The following is a 21,968-nucleotide window of genomic DNA, read 5'->3' as shown; positions in this document are numbered from 1 at the left end:
CATTTGACAAAATGCTCTACCAAACACAAGCCCCATTAACGGATGCCCCCTAAAGGACACATTCATTCCACCGACGTGCCCTCTCGGGAAACCTGTCTTATTGTCTGCACCTTTTCTCCTGTCCCTGCCTCCAAAGAACAAATTCTACTTCAACATCTACAGCAAGTATGTTCCAATTCACTGAGTGTCCCGTGCACTCTAATTACTCTGCCATTGGAAACAAACACCAGGTCTAAAAAAAGGCATGTTTTTATTTGGGGCGCAGTAGTATCAGGTAAAAAGGGGCTCAGATAAATTAATAGGTTTTTCATCATAAAATTTTATATTCTAACAACATTCATCTGAAAACAAGCCTGTTTTTTTTTTTTTAAAGATTTTATTTATGTATTTGAGAGAGACAGCATGGGCACACACAAGCTGGAGGGAGGGGCAGAGGCAGAGGGAGAAGCAGACTCCCCGCTGAGCAGGGAGCCCAACTTGGGGCTTGATCCCAGGACCTTGAGATCATGACCTGAGCTGAAGGCAGATGCCTAACTGACTGAGCCACCCAGGTGCCCCCAAACAAAAGCCTGTTTTTAATGCATTTATAAATGCATGAGTGAGGTGATTTCATTAGGATGAATGGACGAGTAAAAAGTCAAGAGATGCTTCCCAGGTGCCAGTCCGGAGACCAGTGACCATCCACCATGAAATGGTGGGAGGTCTCTCTCCTGGGAGGACTTTCCATACCCACGAGGTACTCATCTGCCATCTCGCTATTGTCCCATATTGGGTCACATATAATATTACAGCACAATCATGTTACATACAACCATTCAACAGATACTGTATTCATACTAGGTGTTTACACACTGAGGATACAAAAGGTGAGAGGAATCGTCTTGCTTGGGAGAGCACTCTATCTCCCTGCATGGGGGACCATGTGACACCTGGGTACTTGACACAAAGCCCTGCATGGCGTTTATCCTGTGTTCAGTGAACGCTTGGATGAAGCACTTTCCTCGTGTTCCACACAACAACCTTGTGAGGTGGACGGGCAGGACAGATTATATATTCCTTTGTACATAAGGAACTCAGGTTTAAATGTAACGTGACTTCCCCAAGGTCTCATAGCTAGTAAGGAAACCAGTCCATTTTGAGTAGATGAAGGAGAGGACCAAGGGACCAAGGTAGAAGTTTCCACTGTAACGATTAGGCCCTGGGAGCTCTTTTCAGGACTGTCCTCATTGGGAGGCAGAGCCCTCCCTCTAAGGACATATAGGTCAAACAAAAGGGGGAGTAAAGGCATTTTAAGAAACTGTACTCCTCCCTGCGCCCACCCCAAGCAAGAATTTTTTCACTGACAGAATGTTCAATAACCAGCTCATTCTAAAAGGTTGTGGTTTACTTCCGATCACTATGGAAAATGATGCCCATACACAGCCTCAGCCTCAGGACTGGGCCTTCTCACCTCCTGCCCAGGCAGGACAGCAGGCTCAAAACACAGCGGAAGTTCAGGCTTTGCTTGGACTTCTGTGCCTGATATCCCCACTTCAGGGACTCCGGGCCAGTGGGAACCCATCGTGCCCTGCCATCCCTTCTGCAGCTCTAGAAAATGGGAGCTAGGTAAAGGGAAGTGATTGGATCATCGAGTACTGTCCTTCCAGGAAAACATGGGTGTTGGGGAGGGGAGATGCGGACCCCAGAGGAATAAATCACCAAAAGTGTGATTAACAGGGAGAATAACTTGAGGTGAAGAATTTCCCCAGTGCCCCTTAAAAAACAACCAAGTAAGCAAACCATCTTTTATGGTGTTGTGTTTATAAAGGACATTTTGCTTTGAGGACTCCAAGAGCCCCCCACATGGCATCTACGTCCATGACAACTGTCACTGTCACTCTGAGAGGGACGGGAGGAAAGTTAATGTCCAATTTATAGACTTGGCAGCCAGCGGAATACGAAATCTGGCATCCAGTGGCAAACAGAATTTGGGATTTTAAAACCTGTTGACTCTTCACATCAGAACAGCTACTGCACTCCTAGTTCCAGAACACCGAAAAGAAGGTTAGGTAAGATCTTACATTACACATAATAATCTCACCCAGAGCTCTTGATGCAGGGCACACAGGCACAGCCCACAGAAATAAGGTAAATTTGCATGTAAGGAGTAGAAATGCTAAGTATATGATTAAGGGATTCTGCACCTGAACCTCAGGGAAGATCCTACGAGCGCGGGAACTCCCTTCAGGAAAATGCACAGTAAAATTATTTACGTGCTTTGTTCATGTTTTCACATTCACATTTCAGTAACGGCATATTACTATCGTTATTACTGACTTCAAACTACAGGGCTTCACATGAAGTAGAGAGAGAGGGAGAGAGAATGGAGGGGAGATAAAAGAAATTAAAACTGTCATACTTAGCATTAAATTATTTAAAATGTTGATGATCTCAACATGACATTCGGAATCACCGGCAACAGGCAAACAGAGCACTGAGCGATCAGATCCACACATTAATGTAAACGGACACACTTTCACAGTCTTTTGATTCGGAAATTTTTTTCCTCATGTACACAAATATTTTTGTTCAGCACAGAATGTATCCAGGAAAACGGAGATAAAGATCAACGGTAGAGGAATAGGAACTCTAATCTTAACAATCAAGTAAGTGGGTTAGGGTCCTGACAATATTTCTAGATATAATCCAAATCATGACCCAGTGAACAAAAATAACTTGCCTCAGTCATTCAGATCATGGGATCAGAGCCAAACTGGTAAACGTCACAGGGAAACTAATGTTCAGTGTTAAGTAAAGCTCTACTAATTCCAGCTCTCTAGAGCTGCCCTGTCCCTAGAGGTTGTGAGCCAAAGGAAGACAGTCATGACCATTTATGAGGGTCAATCGGTGGTTGGACACTTCAGAGATGTCACATGTCACACAATCTTTATCATAATCCTGTGTTAAATATTATCTCTATTGTGCAGGTGAGGAAATAGAAACTTGGAGAGACAAGCAACTTGACTGAGGTGAATGCCAGCAGAGCCAAAACCTGCACTAAGTCTATCTGACCATAAGATCCTTCTCAACTCAGAGATTCCAGGATGGTGACAATTGTTATTAACAAGTGCCATTTTGTTGAATATTTAGTCTGTGTAAGGTGCTTTGCAACATACATAACATTTTTCCTTTTAATCACCACAGCAATAGGAGATAGTATTATTCCCATTTTACAGATGACTATACTGAGGTTAGAAGGGCTGAATAGCTTGCAAGCTCATCCAAGAGCAGGGAAAAAGTCAGAATTTGAATCAAGTTCTATTTGAACTGAAAATCCAGGGTGCACTCAACTACAGGAATATCCCAACCACTGACCACAGCATAACTGAATAGAGTACAAGAGTTCTGCTGTGACATTCACTGACATCTACTCATATTACTAATGAATACCAGCCCCTATAAACATCAATAACTGCAGGACATGAACCACCACTAAATGGGCCTACACATTCCTTTTATTATTGTCAGTTTTTTGGACATGCTTCTAAACCAAGTCAAAAAAATTAACCTTACCTTGGGTTTATAGAAGCTTTAAACACACTAATCAATTTCCAATTAGCTCAGAACTGTACATCTATTAGACAGTATTACCAGGCAGCATAAACACAGTAGTTAAGATTATCTATTCATCTATAAAGTGGGGATGATTCCACTCATCTGAGGATTGTTGTGTGAGATTTAAATAAAGTCACAAATGGGCATAGAACTGGCACATAATAATCATACAACATTGCTACTGCCCACTTATTTTGGAATTAGGTCATTTAGGTCAAGTAAAAATAAAAGAACTAAGAAACCGGTGAATGAATTCAAACTGGGTTGTAAGACACAAAAATACAAACTGGGAATGAAGCATCTGATTTTGGCGGCAGAACTGACATCTGATTTCTAGACAAACCAGATGTTTTCCTTTTTTTTTTTTAAGAGAAACATAAAAAAAATTTAAAATATCTCTCAGTGTAGGAAAGGTTTAAGAAAAGAGCTGTGGGAATTAATTAATGGAGAAATAGAAGTAAAAGATACAGCATAGTTAAATAGGGAATGAGGAGAAACATGGTAACTCACTAAAAATAACTCACTCACAAAACCAAGAGGAAGCCGTACTAAAGTAAAAATGCGTATGTATCCTGGGAATGGAAGTTTCCACTAACCAAAAGATGAAGCTTTCTTTTATCAGAAAACTTAGAATTTTAAGGAGGTATCTGTCCCTTGATGCCTCTCCAAAGGGAGGAGGGTGGAAATGCAGTTTACCTAGGACATCGGATCCAACAAAAAAAAAACCATCATATAGTTCAAATTATAGGGAGCACTTGGTAAGATTTTCCCCCCTGTATTTTTGATGTATCTCTGGCACCAACATTCAAAAGGAAATGCAAGGACTTTCTAGGACTTGATTTTCTTGGAAAATGTAGAATCTGGCAGGTCTCTCAGCTGGGTTCCTTTAATTGAGAAGGGTAAATCAGGTCTCCTAATAATTTTTTTAACATGAATGCTTCATGCATAACTTAATATATGCTTTTAAGTGACACACACTTCACAAACTTTATGAAATACTCCTCTCTCCTTCTCCCCTTCTCCCCTCTTTCTATGATATACTTGATTTTCATATCATGGGTTTAAAGTATCAGAGATGTTTTTCCAAACTTACTATATTGGAACATGTTTATTCAACTTCAGTAAACTACTTTCAAAGAAGTTTTGAGAATCATCAGATTTCCTCAAGGCAAATATTTAGACAGGTTCCTCTAATATTAAAAAAAGAAAATTAGGAAACTGACATTTTTCTGGTGCTATTCATCTTAAAGCAAGTCTCAACATGCTAATTTTTACCAAAGCAATCAATATCTATTTTGGAGAAATCAGGTATCACTTCCTAACGTCCTCGGTCAGCAACCATTTTAATATCCAGCTCAAGGGCTCCTCAGTCTCATGAGGCTCAGCCCCTATCAGAACTCAAAAGTAGAAGCAAGAAACAAATCTAATATTAATTCTTGGGGGTTTGGTTTATTTAGAGAAACTTATTTATCACCAAGCTGAATTCTTATTTCATTTTAATTTTTGCTAAGTTAACAACCACAAAAACCTTAAGAAATCATCAGGCTCACTTTTCAGCCTCACTTTTCATACCATCTTTATTTGGACCCTCTTTCTAACTCCCAAACATAAGATAATGCCCAGGAACGTATACTGAACGACTGAACTCAAGTGTTTTACAAATCTAGGCATTGTTGGCCAATATCCATTTGAACTAAACCACAAAATTTTTTACAAAAAAAAAAAAAAGCAACTTCTAGACTTCTCCAGAATCTTATGAATGTGGTTGTGTTTTAACAAAAGGCTTCTACCAGGGAATTCTGATGGAGTGATTTAGAGTAAGGGCTTTGGAGTCAGATAGCTCTGGGGTAGGGTCTGGACTCTGTCCCATACTAGATAATATTACTATCCCCACTGTACAAGTGAGGAAACCATAGCCTCAAGAGATAACCAGCCAACGAGTGGTTCAACTGGAACTCAAACCTGAGTGGTGTGATTCCAGGCAGCCCAATGACGCATCTATCTTTAGTTTTCCAGAAACTTAGAAAGAATTCTCTGTAGTGATCTCCCAGGGAAGATAATCCTTGTTGCTTTTAAGGCAACCATATTCATGGACTCTCTACCAGTTGTAAAGAACTTTTGAAGAACTATTCAAGAATGACCAAACAGCCCCCCCCTCAAGGGGCACATGATCTACTAAAGGAGTCCAGTCTCTCAGCAGTGCTTCCTAACTAGGGGGCCACCAATGGATTCGACGTGTACCAAGATAGCATCTCCTCTGTTCTGTGCTTCTCCCCAACCCAGGCCCCCCTGCCAGTCACCTCTGGCCTTGAGCAACCTCGTCCATTAACCCCAACGTGCCCTGCCATGCTGATCATTTGCTATGTGCACGGTGAAGGGGAAACACACCGGGGAGCACCACACTATGGCACTGGAGGGGCGGCTCCACGGGAGGGGACACTCCGCTCTGCCAGCACCGAGTCATCCAAGTTGACACGGAAGGAGAACCGAGGGACCTCTCTGGGGGGACCCAGACAAGTTCCAAGACCCCATCCAGCTCTCAGATTCCTCAAAGGGAAATACAACTGGCAAGTGAGTTTTCTTCTCAGAATAACACCTGCTCAGGGCTCCCAGGGCAACAGAGAGTTTGGAATTGAGCTAAGTTCTGTCCTCCATTCCTCAGGAATAAGGAGGGAAGTTGATTTTTGAGAGCCCTGAGAATGGGACCTCTTTGGCCTTTTTTCTCCCCACTGGAAAAGTCCATAATGTGGGCTTATGGCCGCAGATTAAACGTTAAGTTCCTCTGTGCTCTGCCCAACAAGCGCACAAACAACCTGATACCTCCCGCCGTCCAGCCCAGCTTCCCCCACAGTGGCTACCTTTCCACCCAGGCTGTGACCCCAGGGAGAAAGAAAGAAGGCTCTCAGCTAAGACAGGAACCAGACATACAGTGAAGGTAGGAGGAAAAGGAGCAAGGGTAGGCCTGGGTGGGACTTCTTACTAGAGAAAGATTTCCTTATTCACTCTTTGCTTGTGGTTCCTGATCCAAGAGCCTTGATTCTGGGTCTCAGGTCAATTTTCTGAGTTCATTTTGGAGTGGGCCTGATCCCGAGATCAAACCCCTTCCTGTCCTTCCAGGATGATTTCCTTTCCCGAAATGAACAGTTGTTGAAATGGAGGGAAGGAGGGAGGTAGAAAGAGAGATTCCTTCCACAATGAGATGGAAACATTTTAGCATTTTAATCTTCTGAACACAAATTCCAAGAGGGTTTCCCCACCCCATCCGAACGCCCCACTCCCACAGGATTCCTCTTTCATCGGGGCTCCTCTTCTCCACCAGGGACAGAAAAGGACTCCAGCTGTTAAAGATTCTCTACGGCTGGCTTCTTCTTACCCTTCAGGTCTCAATCAAAGGTCAAGTCCCCAAAGGGACCTTCTCAAGCAGCCCCCCTGCCACGACCTGGCCACTCAATCTCACCGCCTGGTTCCTCAGCTGACAGCACTCACTGGGATCTGATCATTGGGGACAACTGTCTCCACCGGGTTATGGCTGCTGCCCCCTGAGAACAGGCGTCCTGTGAGACTGGGACCTCTCCTGCCTTGTTCCCAGCTGCATTCCCAGCACACCGACCAACGCCTGTCACTGCAAGGTGTTCCATGCTTGAATAAGGGCGAGCCAGGTGGGGGCGAGACCGAGGTCCCAGGAACAGCAAAGAGGAGGCAGCAGCAGAAGTGTTCTAACACCTCGTGGACTCAGAGGGAAAAGAAGCAGTACGGCCGAGACCAGATTGAGGTTTTGACCTTCGGGGAAACGTGTTGCTAAGTCCCCGGCTCCTGGGGGTTGGGCAGAGCTGCGCTCCAAGGCCTCAGACCCGCACAAGTGATGACGTCTCCGGACATTCCTTTTGGGCGCTCAACTTTGCACACACTCCTTCTCCGCCCCTCCCATGTGCAGACTTTCCTCGAACTCTCCAGGCTGACCACTCCCAGGTCCTCAAGTGTCGGACTTCACCCCGAACTCTCAGCTGTACTCTCGGCCACATCGTTACACGCTTCATAAAGAAAACAGAACGACCCCGTCTTCCCAGCAACAATACCCCCAACTTAGCTGCATCTATTCCACATCCTCTACTTTCCAAGGGGTTACAATACAAGAAATGTTCCTTCTGCTAAGGCCGCGCTCCCCACCCCTTCCCACCTCCCAGGGACTTCTCTCCTGTGATCATCCCCTTTTGCCCACATCACCAGCACCTCCCTTTCCACTGCGTTGTTCTCCTGTTCACATTCTATTTTCTCCTCTTCCTAGCCCTCTTGGGCTTTGGTCCCCACCATGTTGCCATCCTTAGATTTTTATAATTCTTCCTGTGGATAACTGGAGCCATCAGAAGCATCTATGTAGGCAAGTAGTATGTTCAAAGCTGCACTTTACAAAGGTCAGCATAGAAGTGATACCACGTATGCACTGCGTATTTTAGACCAGACCTTTCTCAGGGCGCCTGGGTGGCTCAGTCGTTAAGCGTCTGCCTTCGGCTCGGGTCATGATCCCAGGGTCCTGGGATAGAGCTGCACGTCGGGCTCTCTGCTCAGCAGGAAGCCTGCTTCTCCCTCTCTCTCTGCCTAGCTCTTCCTGCTTGTGCTCTCTCTCTCACTGTGCCAAATAAATAAATAAAATCTTTAAAAAAAAAAAATCAGACCTTTCTCAGTCCCTGGCAAAGAGGAGATTGGGGAAGAAAGCCTTCTGCATACCTACCCTTCTCTCTGCCAGCCCAGCAGAGAGCTCTGAGCACCACCCTTGGCAGCCTAAGCAGACAGAAAAAGATTTTCCATGGCTATGATACTGGAGCAGAGCCAGGAAGACTCTAGGGCCTGGGTGACCACCATGCACACACTCCCCACCCCATCGCCCATCCCCGCAGAGGAAGAATTGCCAGATCAGCTATGCCACTGGAGGCCGAGAGATGGCCGTGCACTGCTGTCTCAGGCAGCAGCAAACACATACCTGCCTCAAAAATCCCCAGAGTGAGGAGGAATCCAGCGCCCTGAAAACAACTCACCCGCCCATGGCTCAGGACAGCCCAGAAAGGCTGCTACATACAGCTCCTCATTCTGCAAACCTGAGACAACAGAAGCATGGACCTTTCTAGTCTGACGTACCGATCCCAAACTTCAGTGTCACAATTCCATGACTGAATTAAGGTGGTTTTTGTTTTTGTTTTTTAAGATTCTGACACTTGTCTTTTGATATCCCAAACTCAATAATAAAAAATTCGGGATTCCACATTCTCATTCGCTAAAAACAGGAAAAGCAAAGCAGAGGAGTTCCTAATAATCTTAAGGATTCTGCAAAATCTCTCATGTTCTCCATTTAGTTCTTCAGCAAATGTCTTAACTCACTGAAAGCCTATAAATTTTGCAAGGATGTGGTGCTGTATTTTTCCTTCTTCCTCACAGAGGCACCAGACTTCAAAAGAAGGAATGATGAATGGGTATAGTTATAAATATTCCAATGCTAATGAGAACCAAAGATGAACTGTAGAAAAATCTGGTATTTGGGGGTTAGCTCTTGGCATGTGCTTGAGCTAACAGGTCCTGACCTCATATAAAAATTCCAGAGCTATTTTATCAAATAAGAAAAACAAAGCCAAAAAGTACTCATAAAGTACTGTAAATTCAGATTTCATCAAATATGATTTAATCAAAAAACATGTTTTCTAAAACATAGGTTAACAGACGGGTAATTGAGATATAAATTATATTCACGGACATTTTAAGCACTTTAAAGAATGGTTATTTGTCACTTCATCTTTCGTGGGGGAAAGAGAAATGTCAATCAAAGTCCTACAAACAGTAAAATGTGTTATGTTTGAAATAGCAACTCCTCTCATGTGAGAAGGGGCCCAGAGCGGAGAACATTCAGCGGGACGGAGGCAGGACTGATTGACTGGTAAGTCTGTTACCTGCACCATACGTAACCAAGATCACAGCTTATAGGTGGAGGCTGCCTAGCGTTGCCTGATTCAGAAGGGAAAAGATCACCAGTTAAACTTGAATTTCAGATGAACGACAGATAATTTTTTACTATGTCCTAAAGTATATCACATGGGATATACTAACAAATTGCTCACATTTTTGGTATATTATATTTTTATCTGGCACACACCTAATGCTACCTGGTGGTTGGCGAAGCTGCTAGAACATTTCAGCTGAATACGAGAAGAGCAGATCCCTCTAAGTACCTTTGTTGCCCTCAGACCAAAATCCAGTAATTCTTTTATGCCAGATGGTACCAAATGTGAATAAGCAGACACCTCAAGACAACATCCACAGTGTCCATGGAAACACGCTCAAAACCCGTCTGACTGCTTCCCTAAATTAATTTAGAATCATACAATCACAGAATTTTAGAATTGGGAAGACTTGCATAGATCCCTTTTTTTAAAAAAAGAAAAAAAATGATGTCATTCCCCAGCGCAAATAACCTTCCTACAACCAGTTACCAACATGAGAGTTAAGGAAAGTGACGTGGACACCACATTTAACCACAAGAGGGCCAAGAAGTTACCAGTGCCTCTCCCGCCCCAGCATTTATTTATTTTTCCAATGCTGGCAACGTGAGAGCCCTTTCCACAAGCGGTGATAGAAACACAGAAGAAAGGGACTATGAGCTCCCCGAGGACTGGATGGGTATTGAATTCATCTGTGTAACCGAAATGTTTGGCACTTGGTGGACACTCAATGAGTATTTGATGAATTAATGGGTGACTGTGTGTGTAGTCTTGAGTCACTGAGACCACATATGCTGGTTGGGAGAGATAGTGAAGCGGGCAAAAGCAAACAGGAGGGGAGCTCTGAGAACAGGGTAATGGGAGAATGCAGGATGACCACAGCCTTGGCTCTCAGGCCATCTTCTAACTGGATCCTCTTGTTTGTCCTATCCCCAGTAATGATGCAAAGATGTCATTATCCCCTACATTTGGGTCCTCAGGAAAGTAACCTGATCGTAGCCCAGGGTCAGCTCAGACCCAGCTGCCTGCCCTCTCCAAGACCATTTCATCCACAGGGATGGGGACACGGGCACAGATAGTGGCCCACTGGCTCTCACTAACATCTGTGACCCAAGGGAAAAGGAATTAGTTCCAGAATACAAAAAGAAATCAGACTATCAAAATTAGTACATGTTTGCTTAGATGACTATAAAACATTACTTTAAGTCAACAATCAAATGCAACTCAATGCTCACATTCTTAAAAAGAAGTCGTATTTAATGGGGAATATGGGTACATTCTATTAATTCTGATGCAAGGTTAAGTATGACCAGCCTTGACCAGATTCCTTCCTCCTCCTGTCGGAAGCTGTTCTAATGTAAATTACCAGGTAGACCACCTCACATAACATTTAGAAAAAGAATAATTCCTTCTCCTCCCTCCTATCTTCTGCCTCCTCAAAGCCGTTCATTATTGTAATGCCCTGACTTTAAATGCTGCTTCATGCAGCAATTTGTTTACCTGTGCGGTCTTACATAGGCTCCTGCACAGCGATGTACCATATGAAACAGCTGAAGAATTCAGTGTAGGTCTGCTGGGAAAAGTTCCAATGGCTGAAGAATGAAAAGAGGCACAAATACTAAAAATGGCATTTGAAGAGTGTTCACCTTAAGACACTGTACTCACTCAGTGAGATACTAACACCTCATAACATCCACTGAAGTGGGGTCTAGTCTCATCCTCATTTTACAGACAAGGAAACGGAGACCTAGAGAGGTTAAGTATCTTGCCTGAGGTCACACAGTGGAGCCAAGATTTAAACCTGGACAACGTGATCCTGTTTTAGGTAAGCTGTTGATTGTTGCAGTCCAGGAGTCGAATGGACAAAGGGTCATTGCCCAAGAGTGGTTCAAACCTATAAAAATGTTAGGAAGGCCATGCCCCAAATGAGCTAAGACTGAGGGAAAGGGTGTGGGAGGGAGGGAGAAAAAAGACAACCAGACAGAGTTTTCTAAGCAGAGATGATTGAAAAGATGGAAAGGCAAGATGCACACTCCTCAAACTAAAGGCAGAACTACTCAGACTATATTTTGGAGCTGGAGGGTCACTATATTAGGAAGTTCCTAATACCAGGAGCTGGAGGGACACGTCGAATTCATTCATTTCAACCACCTCATTTAACGGACGGGCAGCCAAAGCCAAGAAAGGTTAAATAAGGTGTCCAAGATCACCAGGCTGAAGAGGATTCCAAGGCGTCCTGACTCTATTCCAGGGCTCCTCTCCCTCCAGCTGCCTCCCTGGGCCTGCTAGGGAGAAGTGAAAAATCAAAAGAACCTTAAAAAAAAAAAAAAAAAAAAGCAATCCAGGATACATAAGGAGAACCTGATCTTTAAAGCCTCTCTGAGAAATCTTTGGGGAGCCACAAAGAGTTAAGGGAAGTTCTTGCAAAGGAAAGGAGACAGGTCAGAGTTTTTTGGGTTTTTTATAAATGGGGAGGATCCAGGAAACCAAACCAGTAGACAGAGTCTGTCTAAACTAAAAGGGGGCTCTCACGGACTTTTGTAAGCACTAGGTACTAACAAGAATTCACTAGGAATGTTATGTTGTGTTAGCTTTATATCCCGCTTTTTACAGTTTTTGATAAGCAGGAGAAGTCTGGTCCACTTAAAGTATCAAGACTTAGGCAGGGTATATGGTAGTCTCATACCTGGAGATGAAAATGGCAAAATAAAAGGGATTTGGCTCAAACATTGTCTTCTTAGGATACCTTCGGCAGCTCCACTGCAGACATGGAAACCCCACCTACCCTGAGTCCCACAGGTCTGCACACTCGCTCTGCTAGAGCTAAGGTGACAGCTTCCTGTGGTTCATTTACCTGGCTGGACCCCCCTAAGGGGATGGTAAGCTGATGAATCTGGAGCCCCTGCATGTTGGAGGATCTCGATTAGGGTTCGCCGAATGAATTCCTACTTCTCTTTATACGTTCATTATCTACTGAGGACCTACAATGTGCCAGGCACCGTGCCAAGCACCAGTATGCCGGGCTTATTAACAAGACAGACGCAATCCCTGCCCTCGGGGAACTTACAGTCTTCTGATAGGGACAAGGATAAAGCAAACAATCATACAAACAATTATAACAGTTCAGAGGGGAAGTACCGGATGCTACCAAAGGGGGCATTTAGGGAAGACGGTTCTGAGGAAATGACATGTAAGCCAAGAATCAAGATCAGAGTTAACGAAATAAAAGCTAGGAAGAGGAATACCTTCTAGAAGGAGAGCCTGAGCGAAATCCCCGAGGCAGGAAGATGCAGGACATAATGAGAGAACGGAAAGCAGCCCTGTGGGGCCGGAATATGGCCAAGCAGAGTGAGCCCCAGTAAGGTGAGGGGCCAAGCATGAGAGGTGCACAGGTCTCTGAAGACTCCTGCCCAGCGAGCCCACGGATGCACTGCCAAAGGGCTGACGGCTGAGAAACATGATCAGACAGGCTCTCTAAAGACCACTCTGGCTGTGGGTGCAGCATAAATGAGAGGGGAAAATAAAAGACCACCAATTAGGCTGCTCCTGCAGTCATCCTGGCAAGTTTTGAATGGACAGACAAGTGGGTAAGAGCACTGTTTGGAGGAGTCACCCTTTATGTAACAATCACACCAGAGGACATTTATGCTTGGGTGACAATTTCAGGAAGATCTTCATCACGTGGGGCCACCGTTTCTCGCTGGCTCCACCCTGGGTCTCTGTCCTTTCCAACACGTTATCTTGATGGGGGTGAGGCCAGGCAGGAAACCAGCCAAACCACTAGTACGTAAAAATCTGGGAGGGATGGCCGCGATCAGAAAGTTCATTGAACCACTACTGGACTCTCTTGTAGGCTCAGGAAAGAGAAGGTTGATAAAGATGAAAACTGAACGGTCTTGTTCTCACGGGACTCCCAGAGGCCCCAATGGGAAGGGGGGTAGTTTGGGCCCAACACACTTTAATACGGGGCCTACTAAGATAAGAGCTGTTAACAGCACTATAAACAAAGCTGTATGGACATGCACTAACAAGAGAAATTGATCCTGGCAGGGAAGTAGGGCAAGTTTCTTTCAAAACTGGCCTCTGACCTTCGCCTTTCAGGCTGAGTAACACTTTGAGGGGTAGAGGAGGGGAGGGAGGGGGCATACCTGGGAGCAGGAAGAGTCTGAATAAAATAAGAACAAAGAGGAGTGAGTCTGCTGGAGCCCAGGGGCAAGGCAGGCCTCGATCTATATGGCAAAACATCAGGATCAGCAATGACTTGCCCATTGACAATACCCATCCACAAACACCGTCTCATTTCATCTCACATTCATATCGAGGTCAGTAAGACTGATCTTGTTTGACAACAAGGCGCAGGGATGCTCCCCTCACCCAACCACACCCAAGGGATCGGCCCCATTCCTGAGCCTTGTTCCACTGGTCACCAGTGAAACCAAACAACGCTAACAGTGTGCCATTTCACAGAAAGAAAAATAAAAGCCACTAGTTAGGTTTTTTTTTTTTTTTAAAGATTTTATTTATTTATTTCAGAGAGAGAGAATGAGAGAGAGCACATGAGAGGGGGGAGGGGCAGAGGGAGAAGCAGACTCCCCGCCGAGCAGGGAGCCCGATGCGGGACTCGATCCCGGGACTCCAGGATCATGACCTGAGCCGGAGGCAGTCGCTCAACCAACTGAGCCACCCAGGCGCCCGCCACTAGTTAGGTTTTTAAAAGTTTTCCATACGCTCACGATGACCGTAAATGTAATACACGCTGACAAATCCGGGGCTGCAGCTAATATCAGCTTCATGAAGATACAATTAGAGATTATGGTAAGGAACGGCCCTCCTGTGACCCTGAAGTCAAGAGAGCGCTCAGTCTGATTTCCAGCACGTCCACTTGCCAGCTGTATGGCTGTGGACTGGAAATTATTTCATTCCCAAGTGACGTTTCCCCACATCTGGAAGTTGGGAGTCCTAAACCCACCCCACCGAGACTGCTGAAAGACCAGATGGAAAGTGCAGGGAACCAGGCTGGCACAAACCTGGAGCACTCTGTTAATGTTGGCCTTTATTAACTCTCTTTACAGCTCTCTGCCAAGGTCAGAACATGAGAGACACCATGCTCAACTGCAGGTTCCACGTTTTATGAGAGAGAGTGAAAATTCACAGACTGTTTGGGAAGGGGGATCATGAGAGAAGGTTCGAGAAAGCACTAGTCTTGCAAGTACAGACACCTAAAAGCCTGAGTTCTTGCCCTAGTTTTGTCACTAACTAGCTCTGTGATCTTAGGCATGTCACAACTTATTTGTGACTCAGATCCTACCTGTAAAGTGATGACGGTTGAGATATGAATTCCAAGTGACTCCTAATGTCCCATTCAGCTCTAACACTCCTTCAGTTTTATGAATCCTGCCTTATGAGGGCCTTTTAAAAGGGAATGCGATTTTCCAAAAGAAATGATTAAAAAGCTCCATGCTCTAGTTTTAAAAATGATTAGAAGCAGTCACATAAAAGAAGAATACACTTAGTATGTTTTACAAGAAATAATTATAAAAGTAGGACCAATAGGAGAGCAGCTCAAAAGGGAAGCAGCTTTTGACTCAGGCTAAGGAAAAAAGAACTTTCCAACAATAAAAATTATTTGCTAATGGACACTCCCAGCACCTTGCCCAAAGTGGCACATAATAAACTCAAGAAATGATGGATAGGTGGATGGGTGGATGGGTGGGTGGGTAGGTGGGAAGGAAGGAAGGGAAGAGGGAGCTGGCTCAGGAGGGAGTAAACTTCCCCATACCAGCTGTGTCCAGGCATTAGCTGGATGATCCTCTGTAAGGGGCACTGCAGAACGGACTTCTATCCCATGTAGAAGGTTCTACTACAGGTCAATGTGATATTTATTTCCTCATTTCTCTCCCACTAACTCATACATATTTTATGTATGTATATTTTTATCAGATTAATTTCCCTAAAGGACAGTTCTGTTGATGTCACTCTCCTACTCAGAAAAATTCAATGGCTCCCCATTGCCTCTTCAGTTAAGTCCACAAACCTGATATATATTTGAGGGTTTATTCCAGCTCTACCTTAAGGACTTTTATTCATTTTTCAAATCCCAACTTGGCTCTATTCCCCATCAAGAAAATGACCACTCTTCACCTTCTCCCCTACCAATTATCTGAACTGTGTCTATTGCTGTATATTATTGCACACAATTACAATGCATTCAGTGACAGTCCTTCTAGTCCATGAGACTGTGAAGTCCCTGCATGAGGGAGGAATCTTTGTCTCTGTACCTCCAACAAGGAGGAGAATACTTGACTTTCAGTAGTCATTCTATAACAATAGAAACTGCTTATTGTTTATCATAAACCAGGCATTCTGTTAAATTCCTGATATGCAATATCTGCTTCGATCTTTAGAACAACTCTGTTGTCCCCAGTAAATATATAAGGAACTGGGGGTAAGGGAATATAAATCTGCACAAGACACAAAGCCAGTAAGTGGTCGGGGTTGGATTCAAACCTGGTACCTCACGCCTCGAAGTCCTGGACAGGAAGCGTTCCGTATGCTCCTTTCCTGCAGCAAGTCCATCTATGACAGCTAAAACACGTTATCCATTCACTCATTCAACAAAGCACTGACTGCGCCATTAGGGGACAGGATCCGGATGTAGAGTTCCTGCCCTCAAGAAGTTTACAATTTACCGTGTGAAAGAGACAAACCAACAATTATGGCACAGTGCAATAATGCTACCAGAGAGATATAGATAGGAAGAAAAACATTTCAACCAAACTGGGGAGACAGGAAATACTAATTATAGCAATGACTTCTAATTATTGAGCACCTACTGCGTGCTGAACAATGTCTTGAAAATCCTATCACAAGGCTTTACAAATAAACAAACTGCAGCCGAGCAAGATCATAGTGTGGTTAAGTGGTTGAGATAATAGTTTCTGGAGGCAAAGTGCCATTGTTCTAGTCTCGGTACCACTGGTTTCTAGCTGTGCCCTTGAGTGCCATCCATACCTTAGGTCCTCCATCTCTAAAATGGGAACAGTTCCGAGTCACAGGGATATTGTAGGGATGAAGCCTAGGCCAGGTACTGAAAATGCTCCCTGATACTGCATAAAGCTTATTAAGTAACTTGACCCAGAGCATACCAAGTATCCGATTCCAGTATCCATATGTACAAAGCCTTCCTGAGGAACGCACCTGTACCCAGGTGATGCTAGGGCTGAGCTTTGAAGGCAAATGTAGGTGTAAGGGCAGGGAGGGTATGACTGGCTACAGAAACAGCCAACATTCCACACTGCCCTCTTCTTTCTCCCAGAGTCTTGACCCAATGAAATCCTATCCATCAGCCAACAAAGCCATCCTATTAGACCCCTTCCATGAATGTGCCCCTAATCTCCCTCCCAGACACTTAGCTGACGCCTCTTGGGTCAGGGTCAGTCTTGTGTATACAGCTGGTATTTATACACTTTCACCCATAAACTATGCACACACATACGTGCATATGAGCAGAAATCCATGGGGCTTCTAGAATGCCTCACATTCACAGGGCAGGTACTTTACAAAGCACCACAAGACAATGATCATCAGCTCAAGTTCAGAGATATTTGCTATATTAATTACCATTCCAAAGCTAAAATTAGAAACCATCCCCAAACTGCAGACAGCTCTACTGTAAACAATATTTCCTACTCATCCTAACCCATCATCTTGAGTTTTTCACTAATGGGGGAGGTAAACTATGATTTATTATTTAAAACTGCAGCTCCATCTAAGGAGCTTAAAAACAGACAGGAGAATGTGAGACAAAAGAAATCTCTACCCTTCCCAATACATATTTATCTGAAACTGTCACATCTGTTTTCTTGGCTTCCTTGTAAGCTGGAGTGGAAGAAAGTGGGAAGCATTTTTACATTAAAAATTATCAGAAGCACAGGGGCACCTGGGTGGCTCAGTAGGTTAAGCATCTGACTCTTGATTTCAGCTCAGGTTAAGATCTCAGGGTTGTAAGACTGAGGATCCCCCCACCCCCCAGTGAGCCTCCTGCTCAGCAGGGAGTCTGCTGGAGATTTTCTCTCTCCCCCCCGCCCCTCCCCCCCACACTCTCCTCCTCTCTAAAATAAATCTTTTAAAACATTACAAATAAAATAAAAATTATCAGAAGCGTAATAAAAATTTCCTAACATCATTCTATGTCAAATATTGTTTTATTTTAAAAACTAAAGGAATTTTATTTTTTTCATGGCCAATTGATCAAGAATGCAATCAATCCACTGTGATAGCAGATCTGGGGGAAAATGCACCAAAAAATGATGAAACTGTGAAGTTACTAAAGGAAAGAGGCAAATATGAATTCCATCTCTTTTCTTTCTTTCAGCCCAATTATAGAAGGGGTAGGCAGATATGAGGCTATAACGCAGGCAACGTTAATAGAAAAAAAGCAAAAGATCAAGAAGATCCAAACATTAAATAATCGTCTCTCCTCTCAGGAGTACTCTGAGCACTGATTTAATCTTTATTACAGGTCTATTTAAAAAAAAAAAAAAATCATGGGACGTGTGTCGCTGGCTCAGTCAGTAGAGCATATGACTGGATCTCACGGTTGTAGGTTCGAGCCCCATGTTGGGTATAGAGATTACTTACAAATAAAATGTTAAAAAAATAATAATAATTGGCTTAAAAATACCTAGAAAATTAGGGGCGCCTTGGTGGCTCAGTCAGTTAAGCGACTGCCTTCGGCTCAGGTCATGATCCCAGGGTCCTTGGCGTTGGGCTCCCTGCTCAATGGGGAGCCTGCTTCTCCGTCTGCCTCTGCTGCTCCTTCTGCTTGTGCTCTCTCACTCGCACTCTCTCTCTCAAATAAATAAATAAAATCTTTAAAAAAAAAAAAACTTAGAAAATTAGAATTGAAAGAAAATTTATTATTATTTTTTGGCTTTGAGGGTTAAGGGATTAACTTATTTCTAGCAACTTAAGGTTAAGCAACAAGAAAGATTAAAGTACATTTTTATGCCAAATAGTACATTTAGGGGGCTTCTCCAAAAACAAAAAGACAGGGATCAAATATTGGCCAAGGTTAAAAATAAAGAAGGACTAATGGGGAGGCAAACCTATCAGACTAAGTCATTTTTTCCTCATAATAGTCTAAAATTAGATCCCTTAGCAATGCTTACTTTCTTTAAATAAAAATGATATAATATCACAAACTTCCCTTTTAAACACCACTGAGGTACTTGGGTTCCATAAGTACTTGACAGCTAACTACAAAGCTAACCAGACCTAGAGATTTTAAGTCTAATAAAATGTCACAGCCAACCTGGTGAAATCTCAACTCTTACTTGAAGTACCCAGTCTATAAACCCAAAGCTATATGGGCAAACACACTCCACAAGTAATTTTAGGGCACAAAAAAGGCCTCAGCTTTCATCCCCCCAAGATACATTAGTAAAATAAATGGAATCAGCCTTTTTCCTTCTTTCAAAGCCTAAATCTGGCTCTCAGAAGTAGTAGGATATTGTGAAGAGTTCCTTCACGCTGGGATCTCTGATGCCCACAGTGGTACCAGAGGGAAATTTTGTTATGTTTATGTTAGGAAATTTTTATTATGCTTCTGATAATTTTTATTTTATTTTTAATGTTTTAAAAGATTTATTTATTTATTTTAGAGAGGAGGAGAGTGGGGGGGGAGGGGCGGGGTGGAGAGAGAAAATCTCCAGCAGACTCCCTGCTGAGCAGGAGGCTCACTGGGGGGTGGGGGGATCCTCAGTCTTACAACCCTGAGATCTTAACCTGAGCTGAAATCAAGAGTGGTACATGCAGACCCAGGATCTGAACCCGAATTCCAAGTTCTAGTCTAACATGAAGGAGTTAAAGATGACCCCAAGGTCTCTGCTCTTCATCTCCACTGTGCTCTGCACAGCACCAGAGTGATCCTATTAAAACTAAGTCAGATCTTGTCATCCCTGTGCTCAGAACTCCCCCTTCACCTTCCCTGTCAGAGTAAAAACCAAAGCCCTACAATGGCCTCCAGGCCACTATAGATTCTGACCCCTGTGTCCTCACGTCCTGATTGTCTCTTTGCTCACCAACTCCAGACACACTGGCCTCTCTGCTCTGGCTGCCCTCTGCCCGGAATGCTCTTCCCCCAAATATCTGCATGACTAATTGTCACCTTCAAATATTTGAATAAACGTTTCCCTCCCAATTAGATTCGTTTAAAATTACATGTCTTTTAAACTCCATTATTTTTCTTTCTCCATGGTCCTTACCACTTTCCAACAAATGACACAATTGATTTCTTTATTGTGTTTCTTGTTTATTGGCTTGTTTCTTCCAGCTAGAATGAACGCTCCCTGAGGGCAGGAATTTGCTTGTGTTTGTTAACTGATGCATCTCAGGTGTTCGGTATGTAGCAGGTGTTCAGCAAATATTTGTAGGATGAATAAATAAGGTCTTCTATTGCTCTAACTTCTTATGATTCCATGAAGTATCCAGTACTTCCCGCTTGGCAAACTGATAACTGGTTATTTCACCACAGATACCAACACAAGAAACTGATTTGTCAAGTTCAAAAACATTTAATTAATTGCCACCATTTATTGAGAATTTACTATGAGCCAGGTACCGTGTTTTAGATGTGTTTTCTCATTTAATCATCACCAAGCGCCAATTAGAAAGACATTACATTCCTCCCTAATTTTTTAAGGAGCCTAAGGAAATGTAGGCTCAGACAGGATAAGAGAGTAACCCAAGACCATACTGTGTGACCTATGAGGGCCCATGCTGGGCTGTCTGCACATCCAGGGCCATCTGACGCCCCATTCTGCCTCCTTCATCATAAACCTGGTTCCGCTCTTCACTAGCACAAACAACAGAGACCCCATGGCTGTGTTATGGGAAGACTCCAGGGTACAGTTAATTATACAGAGAAAATCTGGGCTAAAAAAAATAAATAAATGCAACAAAATTTTGTGAAAGAATCTGTACTTTTATAATAAAACATATGGTCATTCTTATAAAATCATTCTGATACTGTTAAAACCAAACCAGTAACAACAGAACTTGAAAGGGAGACGCCATGATTAAACTCAGCACCAGTCTCCCTAAAGACTTGCTTATGTGACCAGGATAGCCCCCGACCCCTTCACTGAGCCTCGGCACTATTGGCTGCAGATTCTGAGACTCACTAAGTGAGAAAAATCTATCTGCAAAAAATAACGAATTTACAAAAAAAAGGCACGCTGTAAATTCAACCAGCTCCAGATCACAATTTCTGAGGTTGGCAGGAGTATTTTGAGAGCCATTACACAAGCCCAGTAGAACAAAACCTGAGTCAACTCAGACAGCTGAGTTCAGCAGTTCCCAGAGAATGACAGAAAAAGGATAATTCTATCAGAGGCTCTTTTCTCTGAACCATCTTACTGGTGGACCAAAGTCTTCATTGATGCCAACCCACAAAGGAGACACGGCCCATGAGCAAAAGTTTCTGGAAGGGTTAGCTTCTCTTCCCACGGAGAGGGAAATGGTCCAAAACAGCCACCCACTTCTATGGCTCAGAATAGGCTGTGTGGTTAGAATAGGCTGGGATGCCCGTCCTGAGGCTACCGTCACCACCTTAACCGACTCCTGAACCCCAGACACTGGGGGGCAAGGCCAACCGAGGGTTCTCCCGACTCCCACACACAGGGCACGACAACGTTATGTCCCAGTCAGACCTGGCCTATTCCAACCATCTGATTCCATCAGATCTTCTTATCCAAATTCTCCTGGGGGTTTCTCAACCAGACACTGCTTTCACCTTTCTGAGGTGGGAGGTGGGAGCCTTCAGTGACCGTGGACAGAGGTAAAAGGAGAGTCCCGCATGTTGGCGTTGCCTCATCCAGAAGAAATATCCGAACTTCAAAGTATCGCACGGATAACTGAAGTTTTTCTTTTACTTGATAATTCTAAATTGTGAGTTCAATATCTAAAATTAGATTACGCATAAATGCCAAGAATTCCTTTTGTGATAATCATTAAAACCCCAAATTTAAAATCCCTGCTTAAATGGTTTTAATCAAGAGAGCAATCCAAAGTCTTAATTTTTCAGGTCTATTATCTGTAGAAATTTTTACTTTATTAGTAATGTAAAACAAGCAGGCAGTCCCTAGGAAAAGAATTTTTAATTAAAAGCCTTCAAAAGTATTCCATAACCACTTTGAGAGCTATCTTGACGCATGGATGCCTTTGGGGGAGGGGTGTACCTAGGCTCTAACTGTACTTGAAAAATAGCATTGTCGCTATGGAAGCAGCTCTAAATTTTGACTGTTCTTCCTTATGCTAGCAAAGGCCATGTTCTTTATACGCAGCTTTTCTTTTCACTGAAAAGGGCTTTGACAGTAATCCACCTAGGGT

General features: G+C 43.6%; 1 protein-coding gene across 7 annotated transcripts in view; it reads right to left on the bottom strand.

Annotated features, from left to right (window-relative positions):
• CUNH1orf21 (chromosome unknown C1orf21 homolog) overlaps positions 1-21,968 on the bottom strand; it is a 215,043-nt gene that overhangs the window by 165,974 nt on the left and 27,101 nt on the right. Inside the window, exon 2 of one of the 7 annotated variants that reach the window (XM_045877314.3) lies at positions 11,079-11,170. The exons of the other annotated variants lie outside the window; for them this stretch is intronic. The gene's annotated coding sequence lies outside the window, so the exon portion shown is untranslated. The remainder of the gene's footprint in view (positions 1-11,078; positions 11,171-21,968) is intronic. 7 annotated transcript variants of the gene reach the window in all.

The sequence above is a fragment of the Mirounga angustirostris genome, unplaced genomic scaffold (assembly GCF_029215605.1).
Source record: "Mirounga angustirostris isolate CCGP_5_RB_7025 unplaced genomic scaffold, mMirAng1.0.hap1 SCAF_6, whole genome shotgun sequence".
Classification (NCBI taxonomy): Eukaryota; Metazoa; Chordata; class Mammalia; order Carnivora; family Phocidae; genus Mirounga; species Mirounga angustirostris.
This window is presented reverse-complemented; position numbering and strand designations above follow the sequence as displayed.